A 17,833-nucleotide genomic window follows, 5' to 3' on the forward strand; every position below is an offset into this window, starting at 1 on the left:
AGAGAAAAACAAGGATGGGACTGCAGGGGCTAAAGCTGGAATGGGACAATGAACTGCAAGATGCAAATGGAGCAGAACTGATCCAAGGGAGAGACCCCGGGAGCGCTCGGGCATTTTGGGACCATTTGGGTCCATCCTGGGTTCATTTTGGGACCATTTTGGTTCATCTTGGGTTCGTTTTGAGACCATTTTGGTTCACCTTGGGTGCATTTTGGGACCATTTTGGTTCATCTTGGGTTCGTTTTGGGACCATTTTGGTCCATCTTGGGTTCATTTTGGGACCATTTTGGTTCACCTTGGGTGCAGCCCCAGCTGGGCTCTTGTGCTGCCCGAGGTGGATCCATTGAGGAGATCCTTTTAATAAATCCCTGCTTTATTCTTTAGCTCTGTCCAGTCTCTGATCCAGCTCAGCCTTCTCAAGGCATCACCTCACATCTGCATCACCTCTGCATCACAGAGAACCCCAAACATTCCCACACCCCCCTGGGAAATGATGAGCACTGTTTTAAAAGGTGACATCTGAGGAATTTGCCTATAATTTAAATCATGCTGGATTTTAAACTCTCTCCTTAAATAGATCCTTTCTGTCCACAGGTTTTTCTGATTTTTTTTTTCTATTTATTAATTTATTTAGGGTTAGATTTAGAGCAGAGAGTGTGTGGGGTGGATGTGCTGCCCTTTGAGGTTTCTTAGCAGTTCAATGAGGTTTGTAAAAATGTTGAGAAAGACCTGTTGATTGCATCTGTGTGTAATTACCAGTTGTGGAATGTGAGCATGCAGTATGTATTTATTGAATTATGCTCTGAATGTGAATAGTACACTGCTGCTCCTTAATTGCCTACTCTGAGAGGTGGCTGACAATGGGGCTTTTCATCTCCTCCCACTTCTGCAGGGAGAAATAAATAAAATTTCCTCTTTTTTGGTTTTTTGTTTAACAGCCTACTGACATTTTGTCAGCCAGAACACATATATTAGGAAATACCATTTCAGTACCAGTGTTGCTTAGTAAATTTTAAGAGGGTTGGGGAAAGAAGCAGCAATAAGAGAGAGAAAAGTACTCAAAACCTGATATTATGAATAATGTTAGTGCTTCATGAAGTGCCCACGGAGGTCACTGAGAATTTAAAGGTATTTTGCATCAGGTTCTTACAGGTTTTGCTCTGTTGTTTTTCTTTTCCCAAAAAAGGTTCAAATTTTCTGCCAATGTTAGGGGATGAAACTTCACTGAAATCTCTGGAAATGCACCAGCTTATTTCAGAAACATATGTTGTCTGTAACATTTCCACAGAAGGACAAAATTCCAACCCAATCTGTCCCCATAAAGGACCCTCACCCGTTCCACAGCAGGAATTTCACAGTGATCCTACTCATTTATCCACCTCTGCTCACAAACATTGCTCACGAGCCTTAAAGCAGCAAAACCGTGCTTGGTACCCTTGGCTCCTTTCCATAATAAATGTCCTGAATACAGAGATGTGTTTATTACACCTGCAGCCATTCACACTAATTTAAAAGGAGCTTCAGCAAAGGGCACCTTAGGACATGGTGTGGAGGCATTGACAATCTCCTGATTTAATGCATTACCACATGCCACATGTGACTGGAGCAGTTTTATATCCCTGACAGTGGAGCAGACATGCAGCTTAATTGAGTTCAATTTAGAAGGGCTGTAGAACAAGCCATGTACAGTGGAAATTCTGTATTTTATGGTAGCACTGTAACAATTCTTTAACAGTAGCTGGAACTCATTTCCACACTTCTGACTTAACAAAAGAAAACTCAGCCAGGGCTCCCAAGTATAATTAAATTGGTATTCATCACTCAGCCATAAAGAGCACCAGAGCACTGTGAAACAAAATCTCTGGCAGGGGGTCTGAGTCCTTCTGTTTCAATTTCCTCAAGGCCAAGACAGCTGAAAGAAGATAAGCAAACATCCCTGCAGAAATGGGAAATCAGAATGGATTTCTGTGAAGGACTGGACAGGCAGCAGCATAGCAATGAAAGTGCTCAAGTGTTTACAAATCCTTCCACGGGATGCTGCACAGCTTGGGAGATGGGGACTCTGCATGCAGATGGAAAAATGGAAAAACTCATTTTTTTATTGAGGAGCTGATCCAAACCCTGCTGAAATTTGTGCAAAGAGCTGTAGTTCTGTTTCCATGGATTTGGTGATGTCCTGTGTGATCCATCCCACCAGTGTCACCCAGACCGCAGGACCATGAGGCCACAATAATCACATCACAAATGGGCAAGTTGGAGTCCCAGATGTCTCTGTGGGTCAGGAGCACAGCAGGCATTTCCCACACACATTGAAATCACTGAAATAACCACAGTTATTTCACTATATACTATACTGTATGTACTATAGTCCATATATTTCATGATATTATTTCTATATATATTAATACATTAATATATTTCACTATATAATTTCAATAACCACTGAAATAACCACAGTTATTTCATTATATACTATATGTACTATACTCCATACATTTCATTATATTTTTCTATATATATTAATATACTAATATATTTCACTGTATTATTTCAATAACCACTGAAATAACCACAGCTATTTCACTATATACTATACTATATATACTATACTTCATATAATATATTATAGGGAAGTATAGTTTACATACTATAAACTAAGTGAAATATAGTTTGTATACTATACTTCTATATTTCACTATATGATTTCTATATACATTAATATACCAATATATTTCAATATATTATTTTAATAACCACTGAAATAGCCATAGTTATTTCACTATATACTATACTGTATATACTATACTTCATCTATTTAATTATATTATTTCTATATATATTAATATATTAATATATATAGAAAAAAACACAGTTATGGTCTTCCAAAAGAACTGTTCTGAGTAACTAAACTCTAAGAGTCTCAGAGTACAGAAATGGGCACAGCTGACGAGGGGGTTGCTTGTTTTCACAATCACTGTCATCCCTAAAAGTAGAAAAAAAATAAAATAAATTTAAAAAAAATTAAAAAAAAAAAAAAAAGAGAGAACAACAACTAAACCCAGTGAAACTCAGAGGAGTAAAATCCTGTCACTGCAGGCAGGAGTTCCTGCTTGGTGGCTCTGTTTTGCTGCAGTTTCTTGAGGCCTGTCTGAGTTCCAGCAATGCTCAGGCAGTGCTGATAAATGCCCCGTGCAGCATTGCTGGTGCACGTTCTGATTTAGCAGAGCACAGGTTGTAATCACTTATGGAAATGTTTGATGTGGGACTTCAGGAAGTACTGCTGAAGTATTGATTGCTGCTTCTGACTTGTGCTCGTGCATTCTGAGCTGATGAAATTCATAGCAAGGACCGAAACCGGGCAGTGCTGTCAACAGAATCGTGGCTCATTTGGCCATGGCTCAGTCCCCACAATTATATTAAGTGGTTTTATGGGAATAAGAGCAGGAAGCCAGCTGAACTACCCTCGAATGACCAATGAAAACAGTCCAGATATTCTGTTTGCAATGCTCACTTCACAGGCATCCATCAGACAAACAGCCTTTCCTGGATCTTGTGCACTGTCAGAGGAAGAGGGGCAGAGAAGTCATGTGCAGCATGTGTAGCCCAAAGCCAACTCTGTGCTGGGAAATAATGCAGAGTGCTCACATGGCACAATAGACCCTTGGTGGGATTTCTGAAGCTATACCCTAATAAATACCTTCTGCCAAGTGCATTTGATGGGGTTCCCAGCCCAATAATATGATTTTTGTGAATCCCTGTTAACTCCAGGGCCTCAATATGTGTTTTTCTCCTGCATATCTCTCCTGATTTGCATGGCTGGTGGATTTTTTTCTCTCTTGCCTCTGCCAGGCTTTCTCATTTTTCTGATTTCCTTGCTGCTGCCCTGCCTCTGCTTGCAATTCTCCCACCTCTGACCTAGACCACCTTTCAGGTGGAGGGGATTCTCAGCTGCTGCTGCTTTCTGTCTGTGCCCTCTCTCCAGCCCTGCTCACAAGCCAACAATAAAACTAAAAGAGCAGCAGCTGAAATTATAGTCACCTTTCTCCAGATTTAATAACAGCATGAAAAGAGTTATAAGACTTGTAAAATCTCATTTTCAGAGCTGAATTTTGTAACTAACCTGAAGTTTCAAAAAAAATAATAACAGTAGCAAGAGTCCAAGACCTTTGAATGAAGCAGAGGGCAGGAATCACAAAGTTATTGGAAAAAATTTAGAATCTTGCAGGCAACAAAAAGGAGGAAAGGCAGATTATTCTGGTCCATAAATATACTTATAATTAATCACTCATGAATAAAACTTTGTGTCCTGTCAGCATGGAAACCTCCTGTGATTACTGCCTTGCCTCCTTTTCTGAATAGGCTGAACACACCATTGAAATTCAGCTTTACACCTGAAATGCTTCCTGTCAAAACTAGCAAATACATCCCCCCAAAAATTTTCATTTCAACAGCTGCATTTTTTTTCCACAGCAAAATTCCAGCAGGCTGTGCTGAGTGGATATAAGGAGTAAGATTTTGTGAGGGTGCTGAGGCCCTGGGACAGGGCCCAGAGAGGGGCTAGGTGCCCCAACGCTGGGAACATTCCAGGTCAGGCTGGCTCTGAGCAACCTGATCCAGGGGAAGATTACAGGGAGTTGGGACATTTAAAAGTCTCTTTCAGCCCAAAGCACTCCATTATTCTAAAAAATGTAGCTAACAACGCTGTCAGAGAGCAGAAGATGGGTGAGGATGGAGGGAGTCTGGCGTACCCTGCAAATGAAGCTCTGTCCCTTCCCTAAAAAGGAGTCCAAGACCTTGTTGAAAGGCTTTTGAATTCAATAAACAGAGCTCAGTGATTTAATGAACTTTGAATCATATTCATTGCTGAAACAGGAACGTTCAAACAGGAATTGTGTCCCTGGTAATGAGGCAGAGCCTGGCACCCCAGAGCAGAGCAAAGGGCAATTTCCAGACAGAGCCATTTGGGTTCCGTGCTGGGCTCTAACAGTGGCAATAACACTTCCATCCAGGGGACACCTGGATGCTTGGAATAGGACAGAAAACATCAGCTCATTTCATTTTGGCTTGCAAATAGCTGCAGATGGCAAAGCTGTTTGCTTGCTTACAGCCCAGGATGGGCTCCAAGTGCAAAGAAAAAGCCTCTAGTATCCCACAGCCCCCTCCTGCACCTTCCATGTGTATTCATTTAGGATTTAGCCTGACCCAGATGTAAAATGAAACACCTTCCTCAAGGGGAAAAAATTATATATATATATATATATATATAAACACCTTCCTCAAGAAGAAAAAATTATATATATATGTGTATATATATATATGTTTGTGTATGTATATATATGTATATATGTGTATATATATACTTGTGTATATATATACGTGTGTATATATATGTGTGTATATAATATATATATATATATATGAAGTGACTTTACACAATTCTGTAAATCTTTTTTAAATACAATCAGAACTCTGAATTGTGTGGCATAACTACAATTTGTCACAGCACAGTTATCAAAAGCACTGCAGTGAATTTAATAGTAACAGAGCCATCTTTACAGGCAAATGCTGAAAACCCAATATCGGAGTTCTGTTCTTTACACAGGAGTTCTCCATGGTGGGGGCAAATGCTGAGAGCATCAGATCTGATTTCTCTTCAGACTCATTTGTGAGTCCCCAGAGATCAGCTGAACCCTTTCTGGGTTTGGGTATCAGGTTTTATCATATTTCCCTTAAAACCAGCTCAGGGAAGGGATGTGCACAGCTGGATGCTGCTGGGGATGCTCTGGGGGTTCAAGGATGGGAGGCAGGGGATTTGCAGCACAGCCAGGAATCTGTGCTGCGGCATGGATGTGAAGAACAGATAAGGATGTCTGCAGCAGTGTGACTCCATTGTCAGCGTCTGGCCACCTCCAGCACTGCCAGCAGCACGAGGGGCCCTTCTCCCGAGAGCGGCCTTCGGGACAGCGCCTGAGGCAGTGCCCAGCTTGCGGCTGCAGGCACGCCTTGTGCAGGACAGACTATGGTAAAGGCTGCAACCAGCGGAAAGAAGAGGGCGGACTCCAACTGGGTCTTAATGCGAGCTTAAATGAACCCCAGAGAGACCGAGAGGAGAAGGCGGGGGGCGGGCCTGACAGCAGGTTTTAAGGGTAGGGAGAACAAGGGAGGTGCCAGGCATTGGGCCAATGGGGGTGCAGTGGGGAGCGGGGTCCAAGGGATTGACACGTGGGTAACACCAACGGGAAACATTCTGGGGAGGGGCCCCGGCTCCTCAGCCAACCATCGAACTCCCCTGCTGGAACATTCTAGCAGTAAGGGCGGGCAGTGAGAGTGATTGGCAGGGTACTGGGGAGGGGCCCCGGTTCCTCAGCCAACCATCGAACTCCCCTGCTGGAACATTCTAGCAGTAAGGGTGGGCAGTGAGAGTGATTGGCGGGGTACCGGGGAGGGATCAGAAGAAAAGATCCAAGGGTTTCCAGGGAAACCAGGGCGGAGTTTAGGGGATACATTGTCGGCTGGGGTGGAGCCAGGGAGACAGACAGCTCCAAAGGCGGGAAGGGAGAACTGGGGCAGAACCATTTTCAGACATAGGGGGAGTGGAACAAACCAACCTAATAACTTAACAAAACACACTGCAACAGATGTCCACATAAAGGATGTGAAGAACAGATATTGAGGTCACAGGCAAAAGGGAAAAACATTTCTGGAGCCATAGGAAACTGGGTTTCCAACTCAGAGAATGGAGGTGAGAACCCATCTACCTGGACAGAGTGGAACCCTGCTTTCCCTCCATTTTAAAAAAGGAGACAATCTACATTTAAATGCATACAAGCTTGAGAGAAAAACAATTTATGAAGCCCATCTAGATACTCAGAAGAGAAAAGTTACATCCTAGGGAGGAAGAAAAGCCACAAATGAAATTCAATGGTGGGAATAAAAAAAATGACACAAAGTCCCCACGCAGTTATTTCCTACGAATGCTCTCAGACAATACAAAAGACGTGGTTAGTGAAAATCAAAGTTATTTTCTCAGCTCAGGCCATTTCCCAGTGCTTCATCTCCACCAGCATTTTTGCAACCAGAAGCAAATCTTCCCTTTAGTTTATGACACACAGAGCAGAAGGAGATGAGCAGAATAAGGGCAATAGAAACCCACTTTTGTCAATAAGGGAAGCAAAATTTCACTGGGACAGACGCAGCTCTACCTGCCAGCAATTACCCAGCCTTGCCTCTGGAGCCTCAAAGGACATTTACTCCCCACTGCACCACACAGGGGGCCTCAAATGGAAGAAAAATGGATTTGGAGAGGCCTCTGCAGTGAGGGCAGGGAAAGGGACAGAAAGCAAAAAGCAGAGATGGAAAACTCAGCGAGTTCCATCACAGCTCTGGTGGGCACAGCTGGAAAGAAAGGCAAAGGGAGGGTGGGAGAAGAGAGTTCTTCCTCCTTGATTCTCCTATGCCAAGAAATAGGCTCTTCTTTGGCTCTAAAACTGCTTGACTTTAAAGGCTCCTAATTTTTAAACAGAAGGCATGATTTTTCTTTCTCATTTCTGTCCTATAACGAGGCCAAATTTTCACAGAAATTTTCCTTTCTTCAGTAGGAAAATAAATCATTTTCTATGAAAGCTGCCATGGAATATGAAAAAAAAAATCTAAATTATTATGTAATCTTAATTAATTATATTTTTAAAATTACTTTTTCTTCTGCCTTCCTTACAAAACCCAGAACTCCACCGTTTATCTTGTTATATCTAAATTAGCAGCCTCCCCAAGCGGGTGTTACACTTGGAAGACAACATGTTGCAAGCAATTAGAGAATTGTATGTAAATACACAATTTGCCTGAGAAAAAGAAAGCTCTTTGGTGTGATTAAGTATCATTTAAAAAAATTTGTGCTAAAGAAAAGAAAACAACTCCCCAAGTGAAGCAGGATTGGAAAACGCGGTTCCCTGGGGGACCAGCCCAAGGAGCACAGAAAGGTGTGAGAGTGCTGCCTCATTTTGCAATCTTTGTTCCTGGGAGACTTTGCTCTTGGAGGAACTGATGATCCAGAATGTGATCTTCTCCTCCATCAGCAAGTCCTTAATAAAGGGATGGATTTGTGGCACAAATCTTGGATGCTCTCCCCTCCAACAGGAGCTGCGCTTCTTTCAAAAGTTCAGAATTCAACCCCTCAGCATGGCTTTGGCCACCTCACAGGGAATGGGCAGAGATTCAGGAGCACACTGATGAACCTGAGGGACATTCACACCTCCTGCAGCACCTCAAGGTGGCCCCTGCACCTCAGAAGGGACACAGGGATGTCAGCTCTGCTTTCCCCTGCCAGCAAACAGCCTCTGGAGCTGGGCCAGAGCCATGGATGGCAGCAGGAGGGGGACAAGCCAGCCTAAATGATGCCTTGGGAAGGCTGAGCTGGAACAAAGACTACACAGAGCTAAATAAAGCAGGGATTTATTCTTTAGGATCTCCTCAATGGATCCACCTTGGGCAGCACAAGAGCCCAGCAGGGCTGCACCCAAGGTGAACCAAAATGGTCCCAAAACGAACCCAGGATGAACCAAAATGGTCCCAAAATGAACCCAAGATGGACCAAAATGGTCCCAAAATGCCCGAGCGCTCCCGGGGTCTCTCCCTTGGATCAGTTCTGCTCCATTTGCATCTTGCAGTTCATTGTCCCATTCCAGCTTTAGCCCCTGCAGTCCCATCCTTGTTTTTCTCTCTCCAGCCCACAGGGTTTGTGCTCCTGGGCTGAGATTTGGATCATTTGTCCTTGGTGCCCAGCTGGAGCAGGAATTGTTTTGTCTCCCTGCTCTGTGCACAGAGCTCAGCATGCCCTGATGTGAACCCAGACCCACACACTAAAGCAGCACAGAATGTGAAAATAGAAAAGCCCAAACCTGAGGTATCATAAAGAATGGTAACTCTGCACCTTGGCTGAATAAATGCTCTCCCTCCTTTTGGAGCCTTGATTCTGCCTTGCCTTCACTGTTGCACATGATGAATAGCATCCAGCAAATTAATATTTAAGAATTCATCACTGAGAGGTGATTACTCAGCTAGAGCAGACTCAAGTTATTGATGCTTGGCTCCCTAAGTGGGTTGGTTTTTTTGTTTTATTTGATTTTTTTTTTGGAGTGCCTATAAACTAAATTAAGACATTTTAAACATTGTAGCATTACACATCATTAGTTTTCCTGATCTGCATATTTTAGCAATTGTTTATGTTGTGTAGCATGAAGAGGCATTTCTTGCAAGTTATTTCTGAGCAAAGCTGGGTAGTTTGGCTGCTTGTGTGTCATCAGGGATTTAAAATCACAATGATCAAAGAGCCTCAAAAATATCAGGGGCCAAAGTGGAGAAGTAGTGGCACACAACGACACTCAGGAATGCAGAACTTTAAAGCATCAAATACAAAACTCATGAAGACCTGGCATGGCACAGGAGATGTGGCCAATGTTTTTGGAGAACACCACTGCCACTGGAAAAGTGTTTGGATTTCCCTGCACGTACCAGTCTGTGTTGAACCAAAACCACACAGACACTGGTCATAGTCAGTTGAATGAGAGAATGAGGATCCTGAGGGCCTGATGTGGAGTTGTCTTGGGCTAGAGCCAGGTGGAGCTGGAATCACATTTGGCTCCGTGCCACAGGGCAAGAGGACTACACAAAAATAATTATCCCAACAATATTTTGCACTGTTAAGCAACAAAGGCATGATTTTCAGTGTGTAATGCCTATTCACTTGTAATTGATCCAAATGGGACCTCATTCTTCATGAGAAGGGCTTGGAAAAGGGCCTGACAAATTGTCAGCTTTGTGCTGTACCTACATATGTTCCACAGCATACAGGGGTATAATCTTGAATTAATGCATTTTATAACTCGAGCAAAACTCATCTGGTTCTGTGGTGTAGAACTGAATGGCTGCACTTGGCAGGCTTTTGTAGGCATTTAAGACCTCTCTTTATAGGCAAAATAACAAGACTCATCAATCCCATATTGTCCTCTTTGTAAAAAAAAAAAAAAAATAAAAAACCAAACAAGAAAACAACAAAAATTCTGAATCTGGGAATACCATTTGTGAAGTGTCCTTGGGTTACTCTGAAGGCTTTAATTGGCTGTGTTAAATTTTATCTGGTTAGATGTGCAGCCAGTAATTCAGTAGGGCTGAATCAGCTGTTGGTCCCCACTTCGCCCAGGGCTGGATTATTCCATGCCCTGGGATTCCACTGGGGAAGTTTCTGGTGTTATGATCAGAGGGAAAAGCAGCAATCAAAAATAAATTAAAAAAAAAAAAAGACACCTCAGCATGACAGCGGTGCCCGACAGAAAAGGCAGAGCTGGGTGCATCTGTTTGGAGTGAAAGTTTGATTAAAGGAGGCCAAGCCAGGTCTGGAATACCACGGAGCCATCTACTGGGAAGTGCAGCTCTGTGCTCCTGCCTCCTCCTGCTCTCAGCTCCCAGAATTAACCCCTCCTTGATGCCTTGAGACTTTAGCTGTCATATTTTTCAATAGTTGTGGTCCTGCAATTATTTAGTGTGTAACTCTGAACTCCATGTACTGTGTGAGCTGCTGCTTTCCCATTTTGGGCAGACACAACAATTCCTCTCCAGCCCTGGCAATCAAGGACACCTCACTGCCTCAGGCCCTAACAGATGGAAACAAAAGTGAGTTGGGGGAGCAAACTGGGGGTAAATGACTTCATTATCTGAAGCTGGAATTGGACAATTAACCCCCAATATGCAAATAGACCAAACCTATAAAAGTGTGCAATCCTGTGACCTACTGTCCATTTTTAGGTGTAGCCCCTGGGGGGCTTTGTCTGCTCTAAGTGTACCTGAAGGCCCTTCAATAAATATAAATAAACTGCTTTTTATCCTTTTAATTTTGTCTGACCTCTGTTTTTAGGTAGCCCCAGAGAAAGCATCATCCTCACCTACCCATCCACCTCCCCTGGCTGTCCCTCTTGGAGGTGCAGGTGAATTCCAAACAGTTCTTGGCCCTTCCCACCCTCCTATTCCAGGGAAAAGGGAGGAATCCCCGTGTCCCAGCTGGATCTCCAGAGGAATGAGATCCTCTGAACACCCCTGAGTTTTGTGAGCAGGGAGGTGTGTGCCCACCCTCCAGGGAGGTTTGGGGACAAGAAGTCACATCAGGAGGAATTTGCTGCGCTTCAAGACTGGCACTTGTTTCTGCAGGGAACTGGAAAAGTTGATCTTGTTTTTACAATGCACTAAAAATGTCTTTTATGATGGTTTGAGTCAACAGTGCTGGGAATCATTCCTCCTGCTTTGTTGGAAGAAATATTGGGTAATCTTACGTGCTACTGAGGTGCCAAGGGCTTTTTCACAGAATCCCTGGGTTGGAAGAGACTTTCAAGATCATCAAGTCCAACCGAGCCCCAACATCTCAACTAAACCCTTGCACTCAGTGCCACATCCAGGCTGTGTTAAACACACCCAGGGATGGGGACTCCACCTCCTCCCTGGGCAGCCATTCCAGAACTTTATCGCCATTTCTGTGAAAACTTTTCCCTAATGTCCAACCTGTATTTCCCTTGGCACAGCTTGAGGCTGTGTCAGTGCTGCTGGAGACAGAGCCCAGCCCCAGCTGAGCACAGGCACCTTTCAGGGAGCTGTAGAGAGGTCCTGTCACCCCTGAGTCTCTTTTTCTCCAGGCTAAACACCCCCAGCTTTTTATTAATTCTTCCGTTTTGCTGTTTGGTTTTGTTTTTTCTAATTTTCTCCTCTTTTTTTTTCTTTTTTTGAAAGCAGGCAAATGCTTTGTCCACACAGCACATGTTACTTTTTCCCCAGCAACTATTCCACTTCCTGTAGCCATTTGAAATGAGGGCCTAGATTAAAAGAATCATTCTCAGCCACCATTTTAAACACAGCCAGAGCTGCATTTGCATCTGCCTTAATCAAGCTGCTTGCTAAGTGAAACAGCCCTGCTAAAAATGAAGCTGATTGCTTTTTGTGTCCTGCAAAATGACTTGGGTAGACAACAGCTGAGCAAATACTCCTTAATCTGCTTTGATATTAATTTCACATCTATATTTGAGCTTACCATTGCATTGGAGTTTCCATGCCACAGGATTTCATCCTTGGGAGAGGAGGAGTTGAAGAGTTCAAGTGGTGCCACAGGGAATCAGTGTAAACACACAATTCCCAATGGTGCAGAAGGGCTCTGCGCTCCAGAAAGCTGAGGGAAAGAGCAAAACCCTCATTTAATCATGGTCAGTCCCACACAGCTCATAAAATTTTAATTTTATTTAATATCATGTATAATTTACATATGTGTAAATAATAAATATATTAACCTTTATCTTTAGTGCTCAGCGCTATTATTTTTTAAGAGTTTTATGGAACCCAGTGGAACAAAAACCTTCTCTGGGCCTGACCTAAACTCTTGCAGGCTGTTAGGGCAGCTGTGCCAGAATAAGGGCAAAGAACTTCAGGTGTTGGGTCAAGACAAACAGACAAAAACATGGAGGTTTCTATGGATAAGCAACACAAATATTCTGCTGCTTGGACCCCACACCAATCCCAGGAACTTTGTGGGAGTGCAGGAGCCAAAAGGGCATGAACAGAGACTGAACTGACAATCCTGCCCTCAGCTCTATTGGCAGGTAAATCAAAAGAAGAAAACACACTCCACCAGTGAAAGGTTAATTAGCTGTCCCTATTTTAAAGTGTGTGGTGTTCTGCTGGCAGGTTTGGGCAGGTTTGCCTCGAAGTGTAGAATCGGATGGGTTGAAACCAAGGACAATGAGCAGGAAATGTTAATTACAGGACAAAAAAGGATTTCTGCCCCGAGCTGGGGCTGGTGGAAGTGGGAGCTGAGCCCTCCCTGGAGTTTACACAGTTGGCTAGAGCTGACTGTCAAATTTAAGGAAATAACAACTATAGATTACTGCCTTTCCTCTCCTCCACTGAAGCAATGTGTCCCCCTGCCTTTTTTTCTCCATCCTAAGCTTGCTCTTCCCACAGATAACACAGTCAGAGCAAAGCTGTCAAATCGAGGAAAAATTGTTTCCACCAAATCATTTAATCTTTAAAAAAAACCCATCCTTACCTTCACTTCATGAAAGGCTTTTCTTAGAACCATTTAAGAACCATTAAAAAAGGGGTTTTTATCTTTTTTTTCCTCATCCCTTAAACACTGAAATCCTAAAGCACTTCTAATTAACCACAGTTTGTAGGGGTTTTGTGAAGCCATTATGCTCTGCTAAGAGGACACACACTTTATCAAGGCCTGAGCACGCTCTAATTAATAGGGATCACATGCAGCCCATTAATTAACTCAAACTGGTAATCAAGCATGCAGAAATAGTGCTTAACTAACCCCTGGTGGCCCCAAGGGCAATGCATTCCCTGAGAGGTGGTGTCACAGTGCCCCAGGAGCACCTGGGGTACCCCAGGGTGGGGTGCAGAGGGGTTAATTTGACAGAAAATACAATAGCAGAGGATGTGTTTGCATGGGAATTTCTGGGCCTGGGAAAGAAAAGGATAAATTAGCCTTAATGGGAAGTTAAAGATTTCCTTTTTCACCTGCCTGCTCACCTGCTCTGACCTTGAGCTTGTCTCAAGGTGTGCCAAAGGAAATATAGGGTGGATGTTAGGAAAAAGATTTTTACAGAAAGAGTGATAAAGTTCTGGAATGTTCTGCCTGGGGAGGTGGTGGAGTCACCATCCCTGGGTGTGTTTAACAAAGCCTGGATGTGGCTCTGGGGGCCAGGGTTCAGTTGAGGGGTTGGGGCTGGGCTGGACTCGATGATCTTGAAGGTCTCTTCCAACCCAGTGATTCTGTGAATTCTGTGATTATTGCCCACCACGTCCCATCCATCCATCTATCCATCCATCCATCCATCCCTCCATCATTCATCCATGAATTCATTCATCGTCCATCCATCATCCCTCCATCCATCCCTCCATCCATCTATCCATCCATCCATCCCTCCATCGTCCATCCATGAATCCATCCATCCACCTACCCATCCATCCCTCCATCTATCCATCATCCATCCCTCCATCCATCCCTCCATCCATCCATCCATCCATCCATCCATCCATCCATCCATCCCTCCATCCATCCCTCCATCCATCCATCCCTCCATGCCAGCCCTGGAGCAGAGGTGAGGACAGGGATTGTCCCACAGACAGCTGGAGCTGCTGAGAGGGCAGCAGGGGAGGAGAACCCACAGGCAGAGGGACTGGGCTGAACCAGCCCTGAGCAGCTGCAGCCCCAAAGCCAGGCATCAGAGTGCATCTCATTATTTGTAGGAACACTGATAGTTCTAGAAGTTGTGTCAGCCCACCTTTCTCAGGAGCCCACGGCAGCAGAATCACCTTTGGAGATGTTTAATTCCTTCCTTTGGACTCTCTGCAGAGACTACATTCCTAAATCAGAGCAGTTTTACCTCATCCATGGGAAAATCAGGTGGTGTAAATCCCCACTTGGAATTAAACATGACTCAGCAGTGGGCAGCTGCTAATCAAGGGTAGCTATTATCATCTTCATGGGAATCAGGAAAAGAACCCATTCCATGTTCATATTTAGGTCATCAGCTTCTTTCCACATCCCTTAGACCTTCCCTTGGCACACTGCTGTTCCACCAGTGTAACATTTGGGTGAATCATAACTTAAAAACCACTGTTCCTGTTTTCCAGGAGCCCTTACAGTCTGATGAAGGTCACAACGAAGGCAGAACAAAACAAAAATAACCCAGCTAACGAAAAAATTACTTCTGAAGCACTTTCCCCTGCTCTGATTCAGTGTAGTTAAATTACTAAGTAAATCAAACTCTAATAAAGCATTGTCCTCTGACATGAAATCACCATGCTATAATTCTGCTTCTAATCACTGCTGGTGCTAGGAGACAGTGAGCACTGTCATTACAGGCTGTGATCTCATTCAGCCTCATGGAAGTTTTACACCAGAAGGGAAAACTACTTTAATCTATGTGCCTTCCAGTAGAATCCAGGTCAAAATGCATCACTTGGTAACATCCTGAGTGCGTTTTGTGGTAGGAGCCAGGACAGGTTGTAGGAAGGATTACAAAATGAAATAATGAAAGCTGTTCTATAGTCCGTGTGTGAAATTTTAGCACCTTAAGCCTGAGTGGAATTTCTGCTGGCTCCAGTTTTCTGCCACAGGTCCCATCCTGCCCTCAGTCCCTGAGTTACTGTGTTTTGGCTCAAAGTCAGCACAGGGCAGTTATTTTTCCACTGACCACCAGGGCCATAACTTCAATTGGAATGAGTCATTACAGTTAAAGCAAAATTAACTGGATCTCATCCTGCCTTGGCTTGTTAAATTAAGGAAATGTTTGCTGTGCCTCACACAAGCTGTTCCCTCACGTGGGCTTTAATCAAAGCACATCAACTTCATTCCAACTGGACAATGCCATGATTACCTTGAGCTTTCCACATCAGCAAGTTATTCTGAAGTTTTCAGAGGGAAGTTGTGGTGGCTTGGCCTTGAGCCACTCCCTCAGTGCTCTGCGTCAGTAGAACTGGGGGAGAAAAGGAGATGGAAAAGTTCACGGGTCAAGATGAAGACAGATAAACACTTTAATAATTGAAACAAGGCAAATTGTGCTGCTACTACTGATTAAATTGTAGTAAAAAGGAGAGAGATAAACCCCTACAAAACCAAGTGATGCCCAACACATTTGCCCACAAACCTCTGAGTGATGCCCAGCCTGCCCCAGAACCAGTTCCCCCAATTCCTATACTGGGCAGGATCTTCTGAGGTGTGGGATGTTCCAGTTTGGCTCAGCTGTCCAGAACCAAATACTGCAGTTCCTGTACTGGGCAGGATCTTTTGAGGTGTGGGATGTTGGGCCCAGCTGTCCAGAACCAGTTCCCCCAGTTCCTATACTGGGCAGGATCTTTTGAGGTGTGGGATGTTGGGCCCAGCTGTCCAGAACCAGTTCCCCCAGTTCCTATACTGGGCAGGATGTTCTAAGGTGTGGGATGTTGGGCCCAGCTGTCCAGAACCAGCTCCCCAGTTCCCATACTGGGCACTTCCCCTGTTCCCATACTGGGCACTTCCCCAGTTCCCATACTGGGCAGTTCCCCAGTTCCCATACTGGGCAGGATGTCCTGAGGTGTGGGATGTTGGGCCCAGCTGTGCAGAGCCAGCTCCCCAGTTCCCATACTGGACAATTCCCCAGTTCCTGTACTGAACTGGATGTTCTGAGGTGTGGGATGTTGGGGGGCCCAGCTGTGCAGAACCAGTTCCCCAGTTCCCATACTGGGCTGTTCCCCAGTTCCTGTACTGAACTGGATGTCCTGTGGTGTGGGATGTTGGGCCCAGCTGTGCAGAACCAGTTCCCCAGTTCCCATACTGGGCTGTTCCCCAGTTCCTGTACTGAACTGGATGTCCTGAGGTGTGGGATGTTGGGCCCAGCTGTCCCGGCCGTGCTCCCTCATGGCCCCTCCTTCCCCTCCTCACTGCAGATCCATGGGGAGCTCCTCGATTTAGGGCCAGCAGCACTGAGCAAGAACCAAACCCACCAGCACGCTGCCCACAGCACACTCTGAGCTCCAGACAGAGCAGAACGAGCTCCATCCCAGCCCAAACCTGCACAGCCACCAGAATTTCACCAGATCTTCTGTGCCCAACCCATGGTGAGGCCGCAGAGGGAGCTGAAAACCTCCCCTGGGTGCTGATCCCAGAGCCAGAGCTCCCTCTGCAAGCTGCCTTGCAGCACTTGGGGAGTGTTTAGTATGTGCCACGCCGATTTTGTGCAGGGATAATTGGTTTTAATCAGAATGTTGTGCAGCTCTGAGTCAAACACATTACACAAGTCTAAATATATTGTGTCAACACGGCTCCTGTGCACGAAGCAGGGGTAGGCCCAGCTCAGGAGCTCCATGGAACACCAGGATTCTCTAGGAGGAAATGTTGATTTAGTGGTGCCTTGTCCCAAAAGAACCATAGTTCTAATAATGATTCTTGGAGTGGAAATAATGGAAAGGAAGGAGAGGAGGTTTAGGGACTGTGGTTCCTGTGTTCCCTGTATGATGTGGGGCCCATTCTGTCTGATCCCATGGGGGATCTCACTGCCATCCCTTCACAGCCATCAGCCCAGGAGTCTGAAGGAATTAAACATCAGGGCACCTTTTCTAAATTTAACAGTGGTAGGGGGGTGAGGGAGCTGTCCAGGCATTATGTGCCTATATTGCTTTTCAAAGAAAAAAAAAAATCAAACAAACATTTCATATAGACAGTAAAGTACATTTCACATAGACAATAATGAACATTTCACACAGACAATAAAGTACATTTCACATAGACAATAATGAACATTTCACACAGACAATAATGTACCTTTCACATAGACAATAATGTACCTTTCACATAGACAATAAAGTACATTTTATATAGACAATAATATACATTTCACACAGACAATAATGAACATTTCACACAGACAATAATGAACATTTCACACAGACAATACAGATAATTTGTTGAAGGTGCTGGGCAATGGGGGATCCTCAGAGCAGGAGAAACCCCACAATTAAAGGAAAGGGCAGCCAGCCCCCATCCCAAAACAGAGCCCAGCGCTCATGCATTCCCCTGGCACTGGTTTGAAATCAATTTAAACGGGGTGTGAGAAGCTGTGGGCTCTGTTCAGTGCAGAAAGCAGCAGGGGATGATGGAGTGGGGATCTGGCTGAGGAGCCAGGCTCCTGTCTCTGGCCATTCTCTCTCACAGCCTCCTGTGGTCTCACAGGGGGGAAAGAAAAGAAAACCATTTGCTTCAGCTGGCAGGGGGAATCAGGAACAAATTGTCCTTAAGCACCACTCGAAGTGAATTAAA

At 44.5% G+C, this 17,833-nt stretch overlaps 1 long non-coding RNA gene across 1 annotated transcript in view; it reads right to left on the bottom strand.

Annotated features, from left to right (window-relative positions):
- LOC143695083 (uncharacterized) overlaps nt 1–17,424 on the bottom strand; it is a 126,388-nt gene extending 108,964 nt beyond the window's left edge. The window contains exons 1-2 of the long non-coding RNA XR_013183992.1: nt 15,417–17,424; nt 12,068–12,202 (exon numbers count right to left, since the gene is read on the bottom strand). This is a non-coding gene — a long non-coding RNA (uncharacterized LOC143695083). The remainder of the gene's footprint in view (nt 1–12,067; nt 12,203–15,416) is intronic.
- Between the last annotated feature and the right edge of the window lie 409 nt (nt 17,425–17,833).

The sequence above is a fragment of the Agelaius phoeniceus genome, chromosome 12 (assembly GCF_051311805.1).
Source record: "Agelaius phoeniceus isolate bAgePho1 chromosome 12, bAgePho1.hap1, whole genome shotgun sequence".
Taxonomy (NCBI): domain Eukaryota; kingdom Metazoa; phylum Chordata; class Aves; order Passeriformes; family Icteridae; genus Agelaius; species Agelaius phoeniceus.